Below are 25,523 nucleotides of genomic sequence, written 5' to 3'. Positions count from 1 at the left end.
ACCACTAACTGCCCCCAAAATAAAAGCTTCTGTTCTCTGATGTCAGGAACACTTAATGCCATGCTCACCACACAAGTGTAAGAAACCAAGTATTGAGGTTACGTTTTTATTAACACTCTTTTGAAATGAAGTCTTGTGCCTTCACTATTTTTATTATTACCTATGAAAATGAAGTTGAAATGTCTGGTCTTGCATTTTCTAGCAGTGCCTGATGCTCATTCCCATTTCTACACTGGAACTAAGGTGAGGATTGCAGCAAATAAATAATGGGCTTTCACAATATGGCCATTGTCTGAGCTCTGTGATTGGCTCAGTGATATTCCTCCCACTTCTGTCCTACTGGAAAGCCACCATGTGCCTTGAGGTGACCTAAGCTTAGTAGACCTAAGCTAATGGGACTCAAGCCTACCTGCACAAAATAATCACTCAGGGAGCCTGGAAAACTTCTCTACTGATGTCTGAGCACCACCCTTAGACCAGTTATATCTGTTCTCCAAGGCAAGCCTGGGCATCTCTACATTTTTGAAGCTACCTTGATAATTCTGATGGTCTGTGAGGGTTGACCCGTGCTTATCTAAGCCAAGCCCCCTTTGCTATTCATGAAGTCTGTGCTGAGAAAAGCCGAGAACCCACCTGCCACCTGGAGGGCTAAGGGGAGCCATCTAGAACTGGCAGGTCAGGAGGACCAATCACCTGGAGAGCTGGTCCCCAAATCAGTGTGTTCCAAGGGACTGTTTAAATTTGGGTTCAGTGTTGCCAGCCAGTTGTTAGAAAATTATTTTGAGGAAACCCCTAAACTGAAGAAAGGTTGATTGGCCAGGGTCAGAGAGCTGGCAGTGGGGCAGTCAGACTCAGACCCACCCGCCCGCACCTGCTTCCCAGGCTTCCACCGCCCCCATTCCCATGTTACACCTGGAAGGAGTCTGTTCATTGTTGTCATTGTCTTTAAAGTTTCAGGCAGAAAAAAACATGGTCAAATTTCATTGCCAAAGGACACTCAAGATGCTATTTCTTGTTCTTACTAATGTTGACATTAAAATATATATCCAAAGATGAGGACAGAATTTGCTTTTATTTCTTCTAATGTAAATACTGTAATTTTTTTTACTGTATGTACTTTCAGTAGATGAGTTGAATACTTTTTTTAAAAGGTTTGTTTATTTATGAGAGAGAGAGAGAAAGCACAAGCAGGGGAGGGACAGCGAGAGAGAGACAGAGGATCTGAAGCAGGCTCCATGCATGGAGGAGTGCTGACAGCAGTGAGCTCAATGTGGGGCTCAAACTCATGAACCATGAGTCATGACCTGAGCCAAAGTTGGACACTCAACCAACTGAGTCACCCAGATGCCCCATGAACACTTTTAGAGATAGAAATGAGATTATATGGTAGCCTCATCTATCTAATGATGATAGAAATTATCACAGAATGATAATAGAACTCTGATGTTTCTATTATTATGGAAGAAAGAGAGAAAAGGAAATGGGGGACAACTAGCTGACTCTATGACCAAAAGGGATCTTAGAAATCATGTAACCCACTGCATCATTTCACACTTACAAAACCTGAGAACCAGAGCAGTTCAGGAGCTTGCTCAATAGTATATTTCTATCATTGGTGCCAGGACTAGAACCCAGGTGCCAACTGCTTAGATTGGTCTTCTTGCCATTATTCTGGGTACTGTATTCTTGAGCATGTCATTAATTTAGCAAAACATGTTGGGACTCATTGCCTCACTACCTCAAGAATGGGGTTGGACTAGAGCAGTGGAAGCTTGCTGCCTGTCACAACATACCTGCATCTGAAATCTTTTAAAGTTAAAGCAAAACAAAATTGCCACAAATAGGTAGTGATATACGCATCTAGATGTGCCTGGCCCACCCAGCACTTACTGGTACAGCTGACAGAGCTGCTAATAAGGAGACCAGATGTCTGGGAGCAGTTGCCATGTGTTCTGAGTGAAGGTGGAAGGACAGACCCAGCACAGCAGACTTGTGTCCTACGACAGGCAGTGACTGCTTCCTTCCTGAGACCATCTTTGGGAATCCATAAGAACAGTGCCACACCCACTTTAATCTCCAATCTCCTAAAAGTGCCCACAACTGGCACTCTACTGCATCAAAAAAGTTCTGCTGCTAGCAACAGGGAACAGAAGTAACAGGGATTAAAACACTCATGGAAGTCAGGAGGTAGGCAATCCACATCTGAGATGGTGGACTTGTTCCATGAAGTCCACTGAAGCCCAGGCTTCTATCATCTTATCAGTCCACAGATGAGGCTTCTGTTTCAAGATACCACATGGTCTAAGATGGCTGTTTTGGCTTCAGTCATGACACAGAAATTTTAGCCAAAAGGAAAAAGCAAAGGACAAAAAAAAAAAAAAAAGTGGGGGAAAGAGGTCAGACAGTAATCTTTGTCGTCTTCAGAGGAAGATTCCCACAGGCTGCTCTTAGATGATTGTGATTATATTTCTTTGGTCAGAACTTAGTCACATGGCCACATCTAGCTACAAAGGAGGCTTGACAATGTAGTTTATTCTGGCCACCCAGGCGCCCATCTTAAACTCTGAGGTTCCATTATGATGGAAGAAAGAGAGAAGCAATAATGGGGGGCGACCAGCAGACTGTACGACCAAAAGGGCCCTTAGAATTCAGCAGACTCTACCACTGAGAAATAGTAATCCAGTGGTAAACATCCACCTTCTGTGGACATCTGGGCTGGACTGGGCACTTGGTAGCTAAAAAGTAAGCTAAGCCAATCCCTCTCCAAGGTGCCAAATAGTCCTGGTTACTGACATCAGAGTTAATAAGACCTTAATCAGAATTTTGACTCGTTCCACTCAGTCTGGAGAACTGGCTGCCAAGAACAGAGGAATCTCCTTTGTGCTATTGTCTTCAGAAATTCCTTAACTCCTATTAACTTCTGGCCCTCACACTTAGCATAATTTTGAGATTGGCTTCACTTGAAAGCAAAACCATCCTGTGAGCTAGACAGCGTATGGAAACAGCAGGTCCCCAGAGAACAAAGGGGCCATGGAATCATCAGTGATGACATCATTGCATAGACATGTGTTTTCCCTAGCGAGTCATTGACTCCGTTAAAACTTCATCTTTCCTATCGTAGAGGGCATTGCAAGGATTACATGACATCTTTTTTATAAATAAACATTATGCTGGAACACAAAAAAAAGGCAAAAACAAGTGGAGTTATAAATAGAAAGGGAATATAGGAAAATTTCCAGGAAAACGTAGGCGTTTTATAAATGACTATGACTGAACTTCTCCTGTGAAAAGATGCTTGTGTTAGAGACAACGGAAGAGTCACAGAAGGATGCTTTCACCTCCTCAGATATTAAGAAGGCTCCTAGCATCTCAGATCAATTTGATGTAATTTGAGTATTCTTTGTCATGTCACACTAGTTGAAACTGAAAGGCACATCTCAGTCACATCTATAACCTCACAATTTTAGGGGTGCCTGAATGGCTTAGTTGGTTAAGCATCAGACTTCAGCTCAGGCTATGATCTCACGGTTTGTGGTTCGAACCCTGACTCAGGCTCTATGCTAACAGCTTAGAGCCTCGAGCCTGCTTCGGATTCTGTGTCTTCCTCTCTCTCTCTACTCCTCCCCCCTTGTCCTCTCTCTCTCACACTCGAAAATAAATAAACATTTAAAAAATCCTTTAAAACCTCACGATTTTGGCGGCACCTGGGTGGCTCAGCCAGTTAAGCATCCGACTTCAGCTCAGGTCATGATCTCATGGTTCGTGGGTTCGAGCCCTCCATAGGGCTCTGTGCTGACAGCTCAGAGCCTGAAGCCTGCTTTGGATTCTGTGTCTCCCTCTCTCTCTCTGCCCCTCCCCAGCTCAAGCTCTGTCTGTCTCTCTCTTAAAAATAAAGAAACATTAAAAAATTTTTTAAAAACTCACAATTTTGTTCTCTGGGTCTGAGGTGGACTTAGTGCGAAGAAATTTATGAATGTACCACTGACTACTACTGTAAAGCATGTGGGATGCTCTAAAGGGGCAGGACAAGAGGTTAAATGAATTGGAGAGAGGGGACCACTGATGTGGTAGTTATAGAATGAAAGTCAAAAGAAGGTTCTACAGAAGAGAATTCAGGGGGGAAAGCAGTTTTTAAAATTGGCCATTTAAAAGACATTGATGAAGTATATATTTGCACTTACCAGTACATCTCAATGCAATGCCCACAACAAGCACTTGAGGCAGATGGAGTTACTCGTATTTCCGCAGCATCCAGATGGAAGAGAAAAAAAAATCTGGTGTTTAAATCAAAGGTTACAGGATTTGCTTAAAGCCACGTGACTAGAAAGCGGCTCGGCTGGTCCTCAAACCCCAATCTGCTGCCATAGCTGGCAGAGAAATAAAATGGATGTCTTGCTCCGGTCTCCTGTCAGCCTGGTTGTTGGCCATTTGCTGTGTGGCTCCCTCATCTCGGAACTCTGCTCTTCCCGGCCTTCGCTCATCCCTAGACTCAGATTCTCCATACTCGGCATGGATCTCCCACCCCACTCAGAGCCAGGGCTTTGGAAACTGGTCCTGACAAATTTTGATGAAGTGATCCTATCAGATCAGCTTCCTGAGGACTTCGAGTTCTAACAAAGTATTGGGGGGGACAATGACACTTCAAGGAAGGAATATCAAGTATCACTAACTAAAATAGTGGAGGAATTATTTGGGAGGAATGGGCCTTATTCAATATCTTTCTACTCTGGCAACCAAAAAAAACCCCAGATCTCAGCACCTCTATCCATTTACTTTTACATATTTTTAAAGTAACTTAGCAATATGTGACAACTATAAAACTAGAAATCTAGCGTACTTATTATATTCGTTGTAAAAGCACTGATGAACTGAAAACCACGTATGCTGCTGGTAGCAGTATATATTGGCACCATTGCTTTGCAAATGGTTAGTATTTTATTATAAGATTAAACACACGCTTACCATACAGCCCAGAAATCTCAATCATACGTACTTTCCCAAGAGAAATGAAAATCTGTGTCCACATAAAGATCTACATGTGAATCGTTTTAGCACCATCCTCCCCAAGAGTTAAAAACTGGAAACAACCATAACTTCCACCAAGTGGATAAACTTACTTAGACCGTGCATAAGATGGGTACTGCTTAGACACGAAAAGGAATAATCTGCTGATGTATGCAACATGGGCAGATCTCAAACACATCATGTCCAGTGAAAAGAGTCAAACTCAAAGGAGTATAAACAAATCTTGGAGATATTGTGGGTTTGGTTCCAGATGACCACAATAAAGTGAATATCATAATAAAGTGAGTCAAATGAATTTTTTGGCTTTCCAACATGCATAAAAATTACCTTTACACTACACTGTAGTCTAATAAGTGTGCAAAGGCATTATATATAAAAAAACAATGTACATGCCCTAATTTAAAAATCCTCTGTTGCTAAAAAATGTTAACGATCATCTGAGCTTTCAGCGAGTCCTAATCCTTTCACTGATAGAAAGTCTTGCCTCAGTGTTGGTGGCCACTGACTGACCAAGGTGGTGCTTCCTGAAGGTGGGGGCAGCTGGGGCAATTTCTTATAATAAGGCAACAGTGAAAATTGCCACATCAAATGACTCTTCATTTGAAAACTTCAAGGCCATTATATGGTTATTAAGTGGCCTAATTTCAATATTGTGTCTCAGGGAATAGGAGGCCCACAGAGAGGTAGAGACAGGGGGTCAGTGGAGCAGTGAGAACACACAATTTGTCAAGTAGGCTCACTGTCTTATACAGGCACAATTTGTGGCACCCCAAAACAAATACAATAGTAATACCAAAGATCTTTGACCACGTAACAAACATAATAATAATGATAAAGTTTGAAATATTGCAGGAATTACCAAAATGTGACACAGGGTCAGGAAGTGAACAAATGCTATGGAAAAGCGATGCTGATAGACTTGTTAGATGCCGAACTGCCACAGACCTTCGATCTGTAAAAATACATGATTTGTGAAGGAGAATACATCAAAGTGTAATAAAATGAGGTATGCCTGCACATGATGCATAAGATTCCATTTGTACTGGCAGCATAACACTAACAAAACTGTGGAGACAAAAATCAGAGCAGTGGTTTCCAGTGGCTGGACATGGGGTAAGGGAATGACTGCAGAGGAGCAAACAGAACTTTCAAGGGTGATGGAAACGTTCCACATCATAATCGTGGTGTGCTTACAAGACTGTATACATTTGGCAAAGTTCATTGATCTGTACAATTTTAAAATGTTAATTGTATTGCATGTGAATTACTCCTCAATAAATTTAACTTTAAAAGTATATGACGGGTGCCTGGGTGGCTCAGTTGAGCATCGGACTTTGGCTCAGGGCAAGATCTCTCAAGTTTGTGAGTTCGAGCCCTGCGTTGGGCTTGCTGCTGTCAGCACATAAATAGCCCACTTCAGATTTTCTGTCCCGCCTCTCTCTGTCCTTCCCCTCCTGGTGCTCTCTCTCTCTCAAATATAAATTAAAAAAAAAAACATTTAAAAATCTTTTAAAAAGTTTATGAATTTTTTTTTTAACATTTATTCATTTTTGAGACAGAGAGAGACAGAGCATGAATGGGGGAGGGTCAGAGAGAGGGAGTCACAGAATCTGAAACAGGCTCCAGGCCCTGAGCTGTCAGCACAGAGCCCGACGCGGGGCTCCAACTCACGGACCCTGAGATCATGACCTGAGCCGAAGTCGGCCGCCCAACCGACTGAGCCACTAAGGCGCCCCTAAAAAGTTTATTAAAGAAAAATATGTTTGAGATATTTTGAATCTCAGATGTGAGAAAAAAATGTTTAAGGAAGAACTTATTGCATATTTGCTATAAGGATCTAAGAATATAGAGATGAAAGACAGTCTGTGACTTTAAGGAGCTTATAGTCCAGTGGAGAAGAGACAGGAGCAAACAAAACCACAACATTGAGTGATAAGTGCATTAGTAGAGATACACACAGCAGGGCTGGAGCACACCTTGGGGTACCTAGACCAGGTTTCTAGAAATGATGGACTCCCTAAAGAGAGATGATGCTTGAGTTTGAGTCAAACTGCTGTAGGGGTTAGTGAGCCAGATAACAGAAGGACATCCTTAACTAAGGAAGTATAAAGTACAAAACTAGAGGGAAAGAGAGAGAGATAAAGTTCTCATGGATCAGCTCTAGTCTTGAAAGTTGCCAAAAGGAATAAGGCAATGAATGAATAGGAGAAAAATTAGACTTGTCAGAAAGTAAATTCCATGGCAGTGAGACATATTAAAATGTGAACTGTTATTTCCCCAGGAAATGGTAGATGATCTTGAGAATCCAGAAAACCAAGTTCATAAGATAAACAAGACTGCTACATGTTAAGAACAAGCACTCCTTGCTTTAGCATAGTGGCCTATTAATTCTTCAATGGCTCAAGAATCAACACAGACTTTATTGATCTGTTCCATTTCTAATATTTACTACTTGCCCCCTGTATGCCCTATCTACTTCAATTCACTAATATAATAGTTTGGCTTCAACTTTCTTCTCCCTACATTTTCACCTTTATTTTTTTTTAATGTTTATTTATTTATTTTTGAGAGAGAGAGAGTGAGTGAGAGACAGAAGTGGGAAAGAGCGGAGAGAGAGAGAGAGGGAGAAAGAGAGAGAATCCCAAACTGGCTGTGTGCTGTCAGTGCAGAGCCCGATGTGGGGCTCAAACCCATGAACCTGAGCCAAAACCAAGAGTTGGTCACTTAACCAGCTGGGGTACCCAGGCACCCCACATTTTCATCTTAAAAAAAAAGGTAAGCACACAAAAATATGGCTAGTTGTCGTGCTGTATCATTGTGAGACATATAAAATCGTTTACCTGATGTATTAACTTCATAGTACAAAAGTCCCTTCCCAAAGACACAACAAAAACAGTACAATCTGATGATCCCTAAAGCATATACCTAGTCTCATAAAGCAGGTTCCTGCATGTTATCCCACAATACTTCTATTTCTGTTCTCCTGGCCAAAACTTAGTTGCATGGCCTCACCTAACTGGAAGGTAGGAAAGAACACAGTCTTTATTCCAAGCAGTCACATGCCAGCTGCTAGAAAAGGAAGAATGGGTAGTGTAGGATAAGCAGGAATCTCTGAATCAAAGAGGAGATTTCCCTTAACCCTCAGAATGCTGGGACCATAGAGATAATGCAGTTTCTTGTTAAAATACAAACTCTAGAACTTCATTGCCAAAATTTTCCTTTGATTTGGAGCTGTTTTTTCATTCTGTATTCATTCCATTCATGACCCTGGAGCCTCACAGGTTCCTTTACAAAGCACTAAGGACAGTGCCTAACGTAGAGTAAGTGCTAGATAAATACTGGCTGTTATGGTGATTGTCTCTGTGTCCTGAAGCCAAAGAATCTTATAGTTACAAAAGAGATAGTCCAGTCCAATCTCTGCCACCGTCTCCCACCCCTTACCCAAGTAAGGGTGCTCATTTACAGTCTTGGTGCCTCACTAAAAATAAGGCGATGAATTTGGTAGATTAGTGCTATACAAAAGCAAATAGCACTTAATAATGTATTTATAAAATGAGAAAAAAAAGTCTTTTGCAGAATTGTGTCTCCATTTAAAAATACTTTTTATTGCATTCAATTCCATCTCTTTAGGACTTAAAGTTTCCATGACTGGTGGCTTGTCAAATATGCCTAGTTGTTTCTACCTCTATTAACTGCAACTTTTTATGTGAATTCTTTCCTCATTTGTGAAGATCAAAATTTCTGTTCTGTAGATGATAGTACCAAAACCTCCCAAATAAGAGGTTCCACATATATATGCTTATTTTTAATTATTGATTATTAGCTTATTATACACAGGCACATTTTCTAATGAGCTAACTATATTCTTGGTAACAAAATTGAACAAAAATTACAGTTGCCTTTTCCAGTTTTTGTTTCGTAGCCATTGATAGTCTTTGTCAAATTTGCATATTGCTTTCTTTTTATAATTCAGGCTCTTATTTCTAAGAACGTCACTGAAAACTTGGCAAGAAAATACTAAAAATTTTCAGCTTTCTGTGTATCTTTTGCTGTGAACCACAGTCCAAGAAATACCATTTTGTCATATATACTAATGTTATATTTTGATAGATAAGATATTTCCTGATGGCTAATTTTGCAAGACAGACCTGAGAAAACTCAGATAAGATTGTTGACCTATTATTTTTATTTTATTAGAAAGCATCCTGGGTAATTTCCATAGCATCAAAATGACATGGGGGAAAAAGAGTAATAATTACATATTTTCGTTAACTGCAGTGTAATAATAAATAAATACGAGAGAGGACATTTCCATTAGATTTTCTTGTTTTAGAAAATTAAGTAGAAAACAACATTGCAGTTTACTTAGGGACAAACTGTTTTGAGAACTGAATTTATAATTAACCCAAAAGACGAATCACATGAATTATTATACAAAGGAAACAAATTTGCTTCCAAACAACTTTATGAAAAGGAGTCAATCCAACAGATCTTGGATCATACTCTTTAGGAGACTAATTCATCTCTTGGGAACTCTGATCAAAAATAAAATCTTTCAAGTGTTTCCTTATCCACTAATAAGTCCAAATTATGAACAATGTTTCTAACATCTTCGTCTCATAGCTATCCACAGTCTAAAATCAAGAAGTCAAATTTTATCCCCTGTCTTCTAATTCACAAACACCTCATCATCACAAGAAGTGGCTCCAAGTCCCTCATTCTTTCTGAGGTTGGATTGAGACCTGTGAGCAAATTTGGCAGCCTGGTCATTTAATGCCACCTTTAAACCATTCTGTACCCATTTATTCAACATACAGTGCAGGTAGGATGAAACTGATTACCTGTTAATAAAAATTGTATGCCCTTTCCAAAGAAGTGGCACTGGGTATAACTTTGTATTTTAACTTACTTGCAAACGTCTCTTAATTTGCGGTTTTTTCACCCCTTTCTTTACGAGCAATGAAAGGAAGGAACAAAAAACTGTACCCTGTCACCATAAGTCAAATGGCACAGATCTGCTGCATTCGTTTGCTAGGGCTTCCATAACAAAATACCACAGGCTGGGAGGCTTAAATAACAGAAATTTATTTTTTCATTGTCCTAGAGGCTGGAAGTCCAAGATCAAAGTATCGACAGGCTTGATTTCCCCTGAGGCCTTTCTCCTTGGCTGCAGACAGCTGTCTTCTCCCTGGGTGTTTCTGTTCTCAGAAGTACAGGGTGTGGCTTCTCCCTCTGCCTCCTAATCTCTTATTTTTTTTTTTTTTTAATTTAAATCCAAGTTAGTTAACATATAGTGTAATAATGATTTCAGGAGTAGAATTTAGTGATTCATCACTTACACATAACACCCTGTGCTCATCCCAACAAGTGCCCTGCTTAATGCCCATCACCCATTTAGCCCATCCCCCCCACCCAACACCCCGCCAGCAACCCTCAGTTTGTTCTCTGTATTTAAGAGTCTCTTGTGGTTTGCCTCCTTCAAAATGATCTCCTCCTCTTATAAGGACACCAGGCGTATTGAGTTAGGGCCCAGCCTAATGATCCCACTCTAACTTAATACCTCTTGAAGGCACTACTTCCAAAATAAGGTCACATTCGGAGATACTAGGAGGGTTTCAACATATGCATTTGGGGAAGATGTAATTCAGCCTGTAACATCTGGCCATCCTAAAATGTTAAAATCAGACAGGAAAGGACCTTATTTCAACCCTTGACAGCCTTCGATTACAAAATCCTAAAATGTGTCTATCTTACATGGCATTTCATATTTTACTTTGGGATTCCAAATCATTCTCTACACAAGGACATTTGCAGAAACTGAAGGAACAAACACAGATTCATTTCTTAATTTACTTCTACTTGCTAAGGTAGGATTAGTATCCTGAGAAGGATAAAAAAAAAAAAACCAGCAAAATACTCCCTGTTTTTACTAAGTGTGAGTCCTCTGTTCAGCTTACCTTTGTGACTTTTGAAACCAGGAAGCTTCTTGGAAGATACACTAAAGGATTTAAAATTTAGAACTTTAAAAAAAAAAAATCACTCATTCACGGGGCGTCTGGGTGGCTCAGTCGGTTAAGTGTCTGACTTCACCTCAGGTCATGATCTCACCGTTCGTGAGTTTGATCCCCGCATCGGGCTCTGTGCTGAAGGCTCAGAGCCTGGAGCCTGCTTTGGATTCTCTGTCTCCCTCTCTCTGCCCCTCCCTTGCTCACACTCTTTCTCTCTCAAAAATAAATAAGCATTAAAAAAAAAAAATTTTTTTTAAATCACTCGTTCCTTGGAAGCCACATCATGGCAAATATATGTCATGTTTTGAACTACAAATAATAGGATACCTTCCTAACAGGCTTAACTGTGAAGGACAATTCTTATCTAACATGAAGCCCAGTAGCTAGCAGTTCCAGTTTGGTGAGTTCAGTACCAAAACGAAGGTGGAACTCAGGGCTTGTCGTCTCCCCTCTGAGGTATCAGAAGTTGGTTTCTGTCCTCTGCTGGTTGCCAGGTTGACCCCAGTCATCACCTCCTTTCAGTGTGCTCAGAGCCTGGAAAGGAAGCCTTTATCCTCCTGAATCTCTTTTTATCAAGGAAGAAAGATTTGCCCAGAATATGCTACCTCAAAATACGACTGTAGAAGTCCGGGACGTGTCACCCCAAATCTGCTACTTTGGTACATTGATTGTTTTGAGTTATAAACACTTGAAAAATAGCAAATGCAGGGAGAGGCTTTCTCTGAACTCCCTTTTCAGTCTAAAGACACATGGTCCAAAAGGAACTCAATTGTTTTAAATTTCCTCCTTAGGAGTTTCAACAACCATGAAAAATTGGTAAAATTAGACACCACACCCAGACAGACTTTGTCACAAACTACCATACCTCCCATCTATTCTTCTAAATGTCCATTTGTCTTTCCTAAAAATGATTTACTTTCCCCTAAGAGGCCTACATTCCTCCTCTTTGCTGATTAAAATGGTATTTCAGCCTGAATCTTAAGCCATCCCAGGGAGTTACTCATGTTCCCCTAGTTATTTTCCATGTATACATGAGGTATACATAATAATCAACATTTGTCTATCTTTCTATGTTGTTTATTACAGGGGTCTCAGCCAAGAACTCAGAAGGGTGGAAGGAAATTATTTTTCCTCCCCTGTAGTCCCAACCTCCCCTAAGGCATCCCTGGTACAGAGAAGTGGAATTTACTCCATTGCTTTTCACACAAATACACAACAGAGATGGTCATATGCCAGAGAGAAGTGCTTCCTAACTAATTTTCTTACGAGAGCAACATCCACTTCAGCAGGAGTGGAATTTATTTGCATTTCACCTGAATCTTTGAGAGAACTTGAGTTTATCAGCATTATTCTGTTTTAGTGCCTTGTTTCAATTATCTAGTGCTGAAAACATGGCTTACAAATAGTATTAATTTCTTTTGCTGACTGATCTTGGGCTGAGTGGACTCAGCTAAGCAGTCCTTACTTGGCTCTCTGTGCAGCTGCGGTCAGGCAGCAGGGGCAAGGGTCACCCTGAAGCTTTCACACGTAGCTGGCACTTGGGCTGAAGTCACTCAAACAGCTATGAGTAGAACAGCTGGGGCTCCTTGGTCATGTCTCCATGTTTCTCTCTGGGAGACCTCCCCACATGGTGACCTTAGGGGGACATTTTGCACAGCAGGGGAGGCTCCATATGCAAGTGTACCAAGAGGAACGATCAGAAGCTGCATAGACTTTTCTAACCTAGCTTTGGAAGTCACACAGTATCGCTTTGGCCACATTTATTCGTCAAGGCAGCCACAAGACCACCCAGATTCAAGAGGTGGTCTTGAAAGGAGAAGTCTCAAAGAATTGGTGGACATATTTTAAATACCACCACACACCCCTTCAAGATTGGCCCTCCCATCATCTATTCAGCTGGACCACCCTCAGTTTACCTGTGAGTCCACAGAACCTGCTTTCCATGGCCATCTGCACCTCTAGGCCCTCATCTCTCATCACTATCCTTGTGGACAGTTCCCACTTTCATTTCACACACCTCCCTTTGCAGGATGGACTGTTTAGAGAGTAAGGTCTTTGTGAAAAGGAACCAGGATTTCTGGTTATCCATAGCTAAGACAAAGACTCTCATAACCAGTGTTTCAAGTTAAATTTTAGTCCTTATTTCCTCTCATGCTTTTTGGTTTCCAAAGAAGGAAAATGCAGAGACAGCCAACTAGCAGTGGGGAAAGCTCTCCTATGCCAGCGAGGCCCAAGCCTACCAGCAGTCAATGGATATAAACACAGAAACAAAAAGCAGTCGGGGCAGTGTGGAAGGAAATGGCTGCCTGTCCTCCTAACCCTCTGAAGGTGGACTGCTTGTATATAGCTTTGCCCACCTGAGCAGAAAAGATGAGCATCTGGAATCTTAGCTTTCTCCCTTGAATGCCTCTCCACTCAGTATCAGTCAAGCTGACCAACTTTTCCTTGAATAAAAAATTCGAGTGAGAGCCTGAAGTAATGAGTATTCTTCAAAAACAATTTCACCAAGACATATTGAATGAAATTTCCAGTGGCAGCTTAACCATTTTAGGAAGAAAAGAACCTTATATAATTTACGCATGTTGGTAAAAGGAAAGGAAAGAAATTCCGTGATGCTCAATCTAGGACATAGAGTCCATTATGTGGAAATAAATTCCTCAAGACCCCAAATATCTTTGGTTCAGTCTTAATTTATATTAAAGTTACCTTGTTTGTTCATTTGTTTGTTTTGTTTTGTTTTAAGCAGGAAACATTGAGGGATGTGTTAGGAAGCTGTTTTGGTGAGCACATTTAAGAATGCAAACCACAAGATTTACAACTGGCTTTGTTTGGATAAAATAGAACTGAGCATATATACTTGTCAGTTACCATAAAATATAAGTAAAACTTACAGTTACTCTCTATTTTGTCATTACAAAATTGAGTTTCTGTGTAACTGACTATGAGGAGGAAAGAGTTTTCCTATAATCTTCAAAAAATTATCTTACTAGTTTTTAGGACTTCTACTTGTAACCTTTAGGTTATAAATATTTGTTTTGAGAAACTGCATTCATTAAAGTGTTGTAGGGAACTGTTCATGGAGAGTTATAAACTCTGCCAAAAAGGTTGATTTTATCCACCAATCTTGAACTACTGTTCACTACTTTTTGACCTTGTTCAGTAGTAAAACAAAAACACTATGAACAGTTTCTTAAAATTACGTACATTGCCAAAAGCATTCTTATTTACAAAAACCGTATTGCAAAATAACTTTAATAGGCCAACTTTAAAACACGGTGTAGAATCCTGATTTGTCATAACCTGAGCATGGAGCCCTGGTGAGATGCCCTTTGATTTCCTGACATTCCACCTAATAGATGTCAAACTCTGAATAAGAAGCATATTTGGAGGATTTGGGGAGAATCAATGTCAAAAGAAAAAATGGGTATGGAAATCTCAGAAACATGGTATAAAGTGAAGAGATAAATATAGGGAGTTAAATTGTGAAATGTCATGATCCTATTTTTTTTTTTGACAGCATAAAACTCACATCAAGATTAAAACTGAAAACAAAGGAAATTCGTGTCTCATAGAAGGTTCCTAACCACCCTGTCAAAGGATGCTCCCCAGTTTCAACCCCAAGCACTGTAGTTACACCGAAGTTTAAGTTTATGGGTGTTAAGAATATTTGATAAAAAAAAAACGACTGGATTGACAAAAGAAAAATGGGGAGGAGGAACACTGTTTTAGCTTAATAGTGTTATTATATTAGGACATAACAAACAGATACAGGATACGGTCTTTGGTAACAGCCTGACTTGAAAAAACATATAAAAACATTTTGGTGTCACTTGAGGCAATTGAAGATAGCCAGTATATTAGGAAATAATTAGGAGTGATAATGGCACCATGTGATATAGGATTATATGCTGACATATTTTGGAGTGAAACTTCATATAGTCTACAATTTAAAATGGTTTGGTGAAAAAATACATAGATGAAGTGTATGTGGTAAGACAACAATTGGGTATAAAAGTGTTGAGTATACTCTTTCTTCCCATTTTCTTTCTGTATGAAAAATTTCAAATTAAAGTTTTTAAAGTACATGGATGTTACTCCTGTCCCCAGATTTTTTTAATTCTTAAAATAAGAAGGAAATTTGTGTTAAATTTGGCTTAAGAAGATGGGACCTGTAAGTTCAAAGAGCTAGCAAATATAGCCAAAGTGCTGTTGTTCAGATGTGAAGGTCCTCACCATTGAAACAAGTCTAGAAATGTTGCATCACCCTTTGATTTCTGTGGACAGTCTTATGCCAGCTATGCTTGAATTTCAGGCTAAAAGGTAAAGTGTAGTTATCCCAGGAGCCAACCAAGTCCACGAGAGGTCAAAAGGGTGCACTCTCATCATGGATGGAGCTAGAGGCTAAGTGAAATAAATCGGTCAGAGAAAGACAAATACCATATGATTTCACTCATATGTGGAATTTAAGAAACAAAACAAACAAAAGAGGAAAAAAAGACAAGCCAAGAAATAAACTCTTAACTATAGAAAACAAAATGATGCTTACCAGAGGCAAGGTGGATGGGCGAATGGGTGAAATAGGTGAAAGGGATTAAGGGGCACGCTTCTCATGATGAACACTGAGTAATGTATAGAATTACTGGATCACTATATGGTACACTTAAAACGAATATAAGACTGTACGTTCACAACACTGGAATTAAAATTAAATAAACAAATAGATAATAAATAAATAAATAAATAAATAAATAAATAAATAAAAGTGTTGGACTCTATTGGTTTCAGTGTTTCTGTCTCTCAAACTAAATGAAATAATTGGTCAGAATAAGCCTCTGTGTTATGATGTAACAATAATAACAATGAATAACACTATAAATAATAATAATAATAATAATAATGCCTAACATTTCTTAACCACTCAGGGAAAGGCACCATAAATTGGTTTGGACATTACAGATGATGCTTCAATATTATGATAGATAAAGCATGTTGCACACACTGAGCTATGTGGTCATTATGAATAGTCTTTCCTTAAGCCAGGTGTTCAACAGAAATTTATTAAAGTCTTTCATAGCATCTAAATGGGCAAACTCCCAAGGTTAAGCACTATTGGCCAACTGTATAGGGGTTATATGGGCAGCTGGGACACCCTTCCCTCCTTATACCTTTTTATCCTCTAACTCCTGCCTGTCCTTACTTCATCCTTCTGCCTTCCAGAAGGACTTCCTCCATTCCAAGCTGGCTGAGGCTGTCTACATACTCTCTTACTCCACTTGTAGCCCTTATTATACATCTAATCCTTTGAGCCACTCCACACAGTTCAAGACCAACATGTTCAGATCTCTATTAATTTTTTTTCATATCTCTACTGATTCATCAACTTATCCCTCCTGCCCTCACTAGCCAGAAATACTGTGTCTTCCTTCTGGAAACCTCCTTTATGCACAAATGCTCAGGAACAGAAGGAATTAACACAGTCTGAAGAAAGGAGTGGGGGTGTTCTTCAGTCTGGCCTCCCCATCCAGAAACCAGACTGAGTCAATCCCTGAGGGCTGTGGCTTCTCATAGACATCTGGAGCCACCAGCTCAGCTCCCAGGGTTATTAGGAGGATCAAATGACTTAAAGTAGGTGGCAAAACTCCACAAAGAAATAACTATGGCTATGTGACTTGTTAAATAGCCCATGTTGGGTTCATTATGTCTTCCTTATTTAATACTTTCTACTCTACATCAAAACTTCAACATTTTATTTTTATAAAACTTTTTTCAACTGTTAAGAACCTGGCATGTCTTCAGGAGGTGCTCATAAAATATTCACCTATTCAAAAAATATTCTATAATAGACTAAGGAAGCATAAGACAGTCATCTCCAAGGAACTTGCAATTGAATGGAGAAAATAATGGATGTAAGACATGCTTGCTGTTACATGGAAGTACATGTAGGCAATACCATCGGAGTACAGAAAAGAAGTAGACTTCTGACGGGCAAGAGCCTCGTAGTGTAAATTGAGGTTTACTGAAACGTTATTTCAGTCTACAGTGATAGGAGGAAGAATGTGAAGTTTTCCTTTTTCTCCCTATCCAACACTGCCTCCTAGTGGTGCCATGGCCCCTTTGCAGTGCCTCTCAATTCCTCCCAAGGGGGTATAGGGAGGGAAATGGAAACATCGCATCAACAAGTGGTTATAGAATCTGAATCGATTTGTGAATCACTTTTAAGTTGAGCCATTGTAAGTGAAGCCTTCATTTCTTTTGTTCTTCCCTTCCAGGAAAACTGTGTTCTACCATAGAAGTGTCACCGACTATGGGTCCTGGCATTTTTATCACAGGGTGCACTGGGAGAAGCAAAGCACCCTCAAAAAAGGACATAAAAAGGAAAAGGAGACCTCTTCCACTGCCTTCATGGAAGGGCCAACTCCTGTTCCCAAGCTGCAATGAGAGAAGCCTCCTCGTGGAGACTGCTCAGGGGAAGAGGAAGGTCACAGTTCCCTGAGTTTGAGTCTGGGAACTGAAATATGGTCCCAAGAGCATTGAAATCTTGATGCATGTATCAAAAGACAAAAATGCTGTCATGTCAAGAGTGGAGCTGTTTTCTGTTTTGGAGGAAGTGATGGCTTAGGCACTCTTTGGGGGCAGGCTGTTACTTGCCCTGGAAAGACCCCCACGATAGGCCAAGTGACTGTTCAAGGACAAAGCTGAGGCTCTAGAATCATGTGAAAGGTTGTCAATGAAGCAGATGGAATTCCAGCTTTGAATACTTTCTGTTCCATCAACAAAACAAAAATGTTGACATTTTCTTTCTAAATATGTATGGGTTGGGACATTGTGTGCCTGAAAATGGTTATTTCTTTTTGTGGCACGTGAAGGTTTTATTGGAGAGGCACTAACAGGAGCCCAAAGCTGGAGCAGTCGTCTTCACCAGAAACTTTGCAACACTTGGTGCAAGTCTTGCACCAGAATTGCTGCCTCCAGGCCTCACTGAGGAAGTGTGGCTCAGAATGTAACTCACTGAGAGCAGGAATTTTGTTCCATGGATATACACTCCAGGGACTAGAACCTTACTGGGTTCATAGTAGGCATTTCAATGTTTGTCGAATGAACACATGAAGGAAAAGTGCTACCCGTTTCCCATGCAAACCAGTTCTGCCCTGGGACAACAGGGAAGGGTAGGTTTGGGAACAGAAGACAGAACCTTAGGCAGAGCAGTGCCTAGCTGAGTTGAATTTTCATGGTATTGGTGAAGTAGTCTGACAAGAAGGGCAAAAGGGAGGAATATGGAAAATCATATTCCTGGTCATCTGTGAGGGCCTGATGACACAGAAATGAACTAGGACACCTTGAAGTACAGCAGTGCTTCTATGTGGACAGGTGGGAATTTTGGTCATTTGGACACTAATGTAAATGTGGCCTCCACGGGCTTCCAAGCTGGGTGACCAGGTTAATTGGTCAGCATAACTAGCACAACCCAGCACTAGCCACTTCATGTGTCCTGAGCAGCTCTCTTCTGGTCTACTATTCCCATATTTTAAAATTGGAGTGCATAGACATTGGGTCTCATTTTTGAAGGAACATGCTGTAACTATAAATTATAATTTCTGGTCTTAGATTATCTCCACCCTCAGCTTTCTTTTTACCTGTGATTATTGAAGGTAGAAATCTAAGAATAATGTCGCTGGCCCTCTTCACAAATTCACCCATTCTTCTATTACTTCTGCTCTCTTCATGGTGCTTATTCTGCTTCTCTCACAAAACGTGACTCGTAAGACTTTAGGTTATTATTAATATCCTTACTAACACCTCCTGCCACCTTTAACTTACTCTCACCCCAATGACACCCATGACAATTCACTTTCCTCAATATTTTTATTTTTTCAATGTTTATTTATTTTGAGAGAGAGAGTATGAGCAGGGGGAAGGGCAGAGAGAGAGGGAGAGAAAGAATCCTAAGCAGTCTCCTCACTGTCGGTGCAAAGCCTGATGTGGGGCTCAATCTCACGAACCGTGAGATCATGACCTGAGCCAAAACCAAGAGTTGGATGCTTAACCGACTGAGTCACCCAGACATCCCTTCCCTCGATATTTTTTAATCTTGCTTAGTCTACAATAATATACTCCTTATTAGCCATTCTATCTCCACTCCGGTCCATCTTCAATGCTACTGCTGAAACCTTCTGAAGGTCCCCAGTCATATCTCCTTCTGCCCTCAGGTTTACCTCCTAAAAAAAAAAAAAAAAATCAAGAAATCCTGCAATGGATCCTTGGATACCAAAATATCATAAATTTCAGATCCCATACATTTCAGAATTTCTCTTTTCCTGCCACTAAAACTTTGAGCAGAATATTCTACACTTCTAGAATTAACTTACTTATCTCATATCGAGATATTTTTCATCTCTCAGTTACTCTTGAGAAAAAGAACCATATACTTTTAAGTATGCTTACCTCCTACGCACCCTTGATTGCACACACCAGGTGCATGCAGTATCAAATCTATAATTCTATATTTTTTGAATACTACATGTTTAATCCATGAGAACCTCTTCAGAGTATTATTTCCTTAAACAGAAGCTATTGATTGGCAAGGAGTGAGCCCTAAAACAAATAGGGTCAATTATGATACTTTTCATATTCACTTGATGAATGCTGGACTAGTCAGAGCCCTTTCCTGAAATTTTTGAACATGGAACCAGAAATAACCCTCATTTTCTTTCAGGTGTGTTTCTCAATATTCATATGTTTAAGCCCTAACCTTCAACATGACTATTTGAAGAGAGGGTCCTTATAGAGGTAACTAAAATTAGATGAGATCATGATCCAGTAGGATTAATGTCCTTATAAAAGGAAAATACACCAAAGCTCTCTCCACACCACAGAGGAAAGGTCATGTGAGGATGCAGCAAGAAGGGAACCATCTGCAAGCCATGAAGAGAGCTCTCACCAAAAGCTGACTTGGTCAGCACCTTGACTCCTACCCTCCAGAATTGTGAGAAACTAATTTCTCTTGTTTAAGCCACCCAGTCTGGTATTTTGCTATTACATCCTGAACAGACTAACTGCAGGCGGTGAGACTGGAAAGTACGTGTTAACAGAAGACATGTTTCTGCCATAGTGAAGAATGGATTCTGAAAGGATAAAGCTGAGACAAGAGACAGAGAGAGTCCTAAAAGCACACCTGTCCTCCAGTTATTTATACATAGAACAAAGATTAGAACATTAACAGAAGCATTCTTCTTTATTCTTTTTTGTACTTAGTATACATGAATTGGTTTCATATCAAGAAAATGTTTCTGGGGCACCTGGGTGCCATAGTTGGTTGGGTATCTGATTCTTGATTTCAGCTCAGGTCATGATCCCAGGTTCATGGGATAGAGCCCCACATCAGGTTCCATGCTGAGTGTGGAGTCTGCTTAAGATTTTCTCTCCCTCTCTCTCTCTCAAAAAAAAAAAAAATTAAGAAAAATAAAGTGTTTCTGAAATGGTAATATAATACATTGTACTTATTAAGTGTTCTATACATATCCATTTTTTTCTTTCTCATCATGTTTAAAATCATCTATAATAAAAACAATTCTACCAGTTAAAAAGCTTGATTTGGAAAACAATGATCACAGATGTGTTATTTATGCTAGGCTGCTGCCATTTTGAGAAATGAGGCTAGGGTATCTTTTAAGACTTGAGAAATGAACTGATATTTAAAATTGCTTCTTGAGGGGTGCCTGGGTGGCGCAGTCGGTTCAGCGTCCGACTTCAGCCAGGTCACAATCTAGCGGTCCGGGAGTTCGAGCCCTGCGTCAGGCTCTGGGCTGATGGCTCAGGGCCTGGAGCTTGTTTCCGATTCTGTGTCTCCCTCTCTCTCTGCCCCTCCCCCGTTCATGCTGTCTCTCTCTGTCCCAAAAATAAATAAACGTTGAAAAAAAATTTTTTTTTAATAAAATAAAATTGCTTCTTGAGAAATGTATCATTTTGTTTTGTTTTGTTTGTTTTTACATCTTTCAATCCTATGGAAGGATTTTGTTAGCTGCTTTTTGTCCAGATCTTTATTGATAAATACAGAGTTAAACAAAAAAGAGACTCCTAGTTTCTCATCTATGACAGGCATTTCTGGCCTGTTTTTTTCTAAACGTGTTACAACTAAATTGGAAAGAACCCTTTAAAAAAAGTCATCCTGATAGTAGGATAGAATCAAGGTGGAAAAATTACTGTTTTATGTACCATGAAAGTTTTAGCTCAAGTGCATTAATTGAGGTAAAATGGTCTGGAGAGATTAACAAGGCCAAGCAAGAACATCAGCCAAGAGAATATTTTTAGCAACTCCCCAGAAGGAAGATGATGGCCTCCTATAAGAGGTCAATAAAGATCTGACATAGTCTCAGAATTCAAGGAAAGGGCCCGTCTTTGATTATATATTAATGACACATTTATAATTGGAAGCCAATACTCAAATCCAAATTTATTTACACACACACACACATTATATTTGGGCATGAAGGCTACAAAAATGTAATATAAATTCTTCTTCCTCATGTAACATACTCCATATATGCTTTGAAATTACCATTTCAATACAGAGCTCACTATTTTCCAAGCAATCTAATTGTAAACATGTAATCACTTTTTTTCACTGGTATATTACACTAGGGCAAAAAATTGGAAACTGTCTTGTGCTTTAATTAGTTTTCTGCATTAATGAGATGAATGCTGCAAAATATCCTTGACTTGAAAAAGTTGCTTTAAACAAAACATAAGTAGCAGCTATGAAACTATAATTTCAATAGAGGTAGGCAATTGGAGTAGATACGTGGCTAGATTCATGGAAATCAGAAAAAAAAGAAAGGGAATAAAAAATTGCCTGTCTGTAAGACACAGATCTATCAAACATAACATAATATTGAATCAGTAATGGAACAATGTTCAAAGACAATAAAGTCTGTGGGGGGGATAAACAAGTAAGGTTTTCCTAAGTATTTTTCTTTCTTCTTTCCTCATGTAGGAAGTACCAAGGTAAGTAGCAGATGAAGAATTGTTTTTGGAATAAGACACATCTATATTTAAAGTCTAGTTCCAATGCAATTGCTGTGTGTTTGATCTCTCACTATTTCCTCAGTTTCTAATTCTTGCTAATAATAGTAACAACAACTGGCTGGGATCAAACGTCCATGTGTTTGTTTATGTTTAAACTTCTTGTTAAGTTAGTTGTATGGCTATCAGATTGTATTGCATTTTATGAAACCAAAAAAGACCAATCTAGGGACTGTATGTAGGGACATGGCCATTTGTTGTGTTAGTCTCTGGAAAGAGATCACAATTGCCACTTTCTCCATCTCCTATGTTCCAAAAACATTGGTCCTCTTTTTGCAATTCAACCATGGCAAGCAATTTCTTTTCCTTGGGATGCTTTTCTCCTGACATTTATCACACAGCTGGCTCCTTGTGTGTGTGTGTGTGTGTGTGTGTGTGTGTGTGTGTGTGTGTGTGTCAGTTCAAATGCTACTTCCTCTGAGGCCTTTCTAGCTTTCTCTCCATCATTTTTCCTAAGACATCACACTGTTGATTCCTTTATGGCAGTTCCCACTATAGACAATTATCATGCTTATTAATTTATTTACTTGTCTGTCTCCACTGACTAGAACAAAGTAGGCTTTCAATAAGCAATTGATGGTTGGATAGATGGATGGAGAGATGGATGGCTGATGGATAGATGGATGGATGGATGGATGGATGGATGGATGGATAGATGAGGAAGGACACAGTCTGATAAAGATCCTCCTCCTCTGTCCATAATCTGACCACTTCTGATTACCTGTATGACTAACACCTACTCATTGTCTCCAATATTTCCCTCCTGGGTGATTACAGTGGGCTTCTTAATGGATCAGTCTGCTTCTACCCCTGGGTCCTACTTCAACACAACAGTCAAGCTAATCCCTTTTATAATATATGTACATCTGTATTCTATAAAAACAAAACAAAACAGGGGCACCTGGGTTGCTCAGTCAGTGGGGCAACTGACTCTTGATTTTGGCTCAGGTCATGATTTTAGAGTCCTCAGATCAGGCTCCACGCTGAGCATGGAGCCTGCTTGGAATTATCTCTCTCTCCTCTCTCTTTGTCAAATAAACAAATAAACAAATAAATAAACTTAAAAAAAAAAACACAAAACAAAACCTGCAGTGGTTTCCCACATCCCTCAGAGTAAAAGTCAAAGTCCTTATAACAGCCTACAAGTCCCTTCTTAGTGTGGTCTGTCCTTACCTCTCTGACTTCCCCTTCACTCTTAGTGATAACTGCTATTGCCTTCCTGTTCCTTGAACATGCCAGGCACTTTAGGGCATTTGCTCTAGACTGTTCCCTCTTCCTATAATGCCTTTTCCTCATATATCTAAGTGACTAACTCCTTCACCTTCTAGTCTCTATTTAAATATGACCTTCCCATTGAAGTCTATCCTCACACCTTATTTTCTGCTGCAACCAATCACCCCAACCTCATGCCAGCTCTCCCTGTTGGTCTTGTTTTCCATAGAACTTACTGCCTTCTAACATATTATACAATTTATTTTTATATTTTATTAACTGTCTTCCCTGCTACCTCTCACTATAATGTAAACTCAGTTCATCCATGATTCCCAGGTACATACAACAGTGTCTGGCACATAGTAGGCACTCAATATCTGTTAAGTTGAATTAGTAGTCTCAGTGCATACAAGTCCTGATGAACGGATTACAAAATGTTGCTCTCTGGGTGGATGCATCCAGGACCCAGGAAGAGGGAGTCCAAGTTAGATGCCTAGAGAATTGCCAGCTTTGGGGAACTTGTGCAAAACTCTCAAACAGCAGGAATGGGTCTGCAAACTCTAAACCAAACTGCCTATAGCAGCAGCAGCATTCTTGTATTCTCCACATCTACTTGCATTTGTGTTCCCTAAGGAAATCTTTTTGAAACATTCCTGTCTGCTGTAAGACACCAGTAATGGCCAGCATTTATTAATCCTCTAAGTACTGTTCAGGGTAAATGGTAGAGTTTACCATTGGATGGTTCCAGTGGTTCCACTGGATGACACAATAGGTGGGAAAGTCAGGGAACCCTGCTTTGGTTGGCTCCTGGCTGCGAAACCTACGTGAACTAATATAAGCAAAACGGGAAAAGATATTTGCCAATGGAAGCCTAAGTACAGGCAGCGATGTGCGTCACATCAGAAATTAGAGCCACGAACGGAAGGTTCCTACAGTGTTGACTTTGTTCTTTTAAAAAAACAAGCTAGAAGCGCGTCCCCGTCACTCCCAGCAGAGTCCCGGCGGGAGCCTCGGACCGGACCGCAAGGCCCTGTTGCCGGAGCAGCCGCCCGCCTACCACCTGGAGGCCTGCCCCAGGGGGACTTCGCCCGCACAGCCACAGGACCGTCGCCGCCGCGCCCCCGCCGCCGCCCTACACCCACCCGGTCACAAGGATACCTACCCGCCGTCCCAGGGTCTACGTTTCTATCCACCGTCGAAATGTCACCAGGTACCCTGCCCATTCCATTGTCGTTGGAGGCCACCCCAGTCTGCAGAGTCGGGTTTGGGAGGACTTCTTCACCTTCCTGGGCATCTTCCTGGGCATCATTTTGTTCCCATTTGGGTTCGTCTGCTGTTCTGCCTCCAGGAAGCAAAGATACCCCAAAGGCGGAGCAAACCTTACTTTAAAGGGAACGATACACCTGACTTTCCTACATCCTGACATCTTTCGTAATGTAAATGTGTACAACAGCTTTGTTTGATTAAATTTTCAGGATTGTTTTGTAAAGTGAGGTGGGATAGATCTGGCTAGTGTGAGCTGAGGTTTCGTGAGCACAGGAGTCATAGCCATGGACACGCAGCAACACTGCTCCCAGGGTAAATGACAAACCAATAAAACACTGCTTTTATTTTTTGCAGTGTTCAGTTTGAGAAAGGTGAGAAATAACGTTTTAAATAAACGAGATTCATACCATTGTGAAACACACACACACACACACACACACACCAAAACCACACCCTGGGGAAAGACTCTTAGTTGCTAACTTAATACCTGGTCTCCTCTCCTTACTATATAGAACTCCAATTTTACTTGGCCATCTGCCCAGCTAAGACATTTCTTGGCCTCTTTGATGAATCCAGGCATGAACATGGGACAAAGTTCTGGCCAAAGACATCTAAGATGAGGTCTTTGGAGCTTCTAAAGCTCTTTAAAGAGTGCTCACTTATTTGGCATGTTCTCTTTCACCAATCTTTCTTCCTGCGGAAAACAAAGAAAATGGCTGGAGCTTCAGGAGTCACCTTACAAGAAAGAAAACCACACACTGAGGAGAGCTGAATGACAGCTACACTTAGGATGTGGGTGAAATTGTGAGCCTGCCCTACCAGCCCTGACCAGCCATAGACCCTGCTTTGTGTCAAGTTGATATGGATATGAGATGAAAAGATACATTTCCTTTTCTCAGAGAGCCAACAAGAGAAGCAGCTAACATTGCACAC

At 40.3% G+C, this 25,523-nt stretch overlaps 1 pseudogene; it reads left to right on the top strand.

Annotated features, from left to right (window-relative positions):
- The first annotated feature begins 3,291 nt into the window (after positions 1-3,291).
- On the top strand, positions 3,292-25,026 carry LOC113598550 (brain protein I3-like; annotated as a pseudogene).
- The last annotated feature ends 497 nt before the right edge of the window (positions 25,027-25,523 follow it).

The sequence above is a fragment of the Acinonyx jubatus genome, chromosome B2 (assembly GCF_027475565.1).
Source record: "Acinonyx jubatus isolate Ajub_Pintada_27869175 chromosome B2, VMU_Ajub_asm_v1.0, whole genome shotgun sequence".
NCBI lineage: Eukaryota > Metazoa > Chordata > Mammalia > Carnivora > Felidae > Acinonyx > Acinonyx jubatus.
This window is presented reverse-complemented; position numbering and strand designations above follow the sequence as displayed.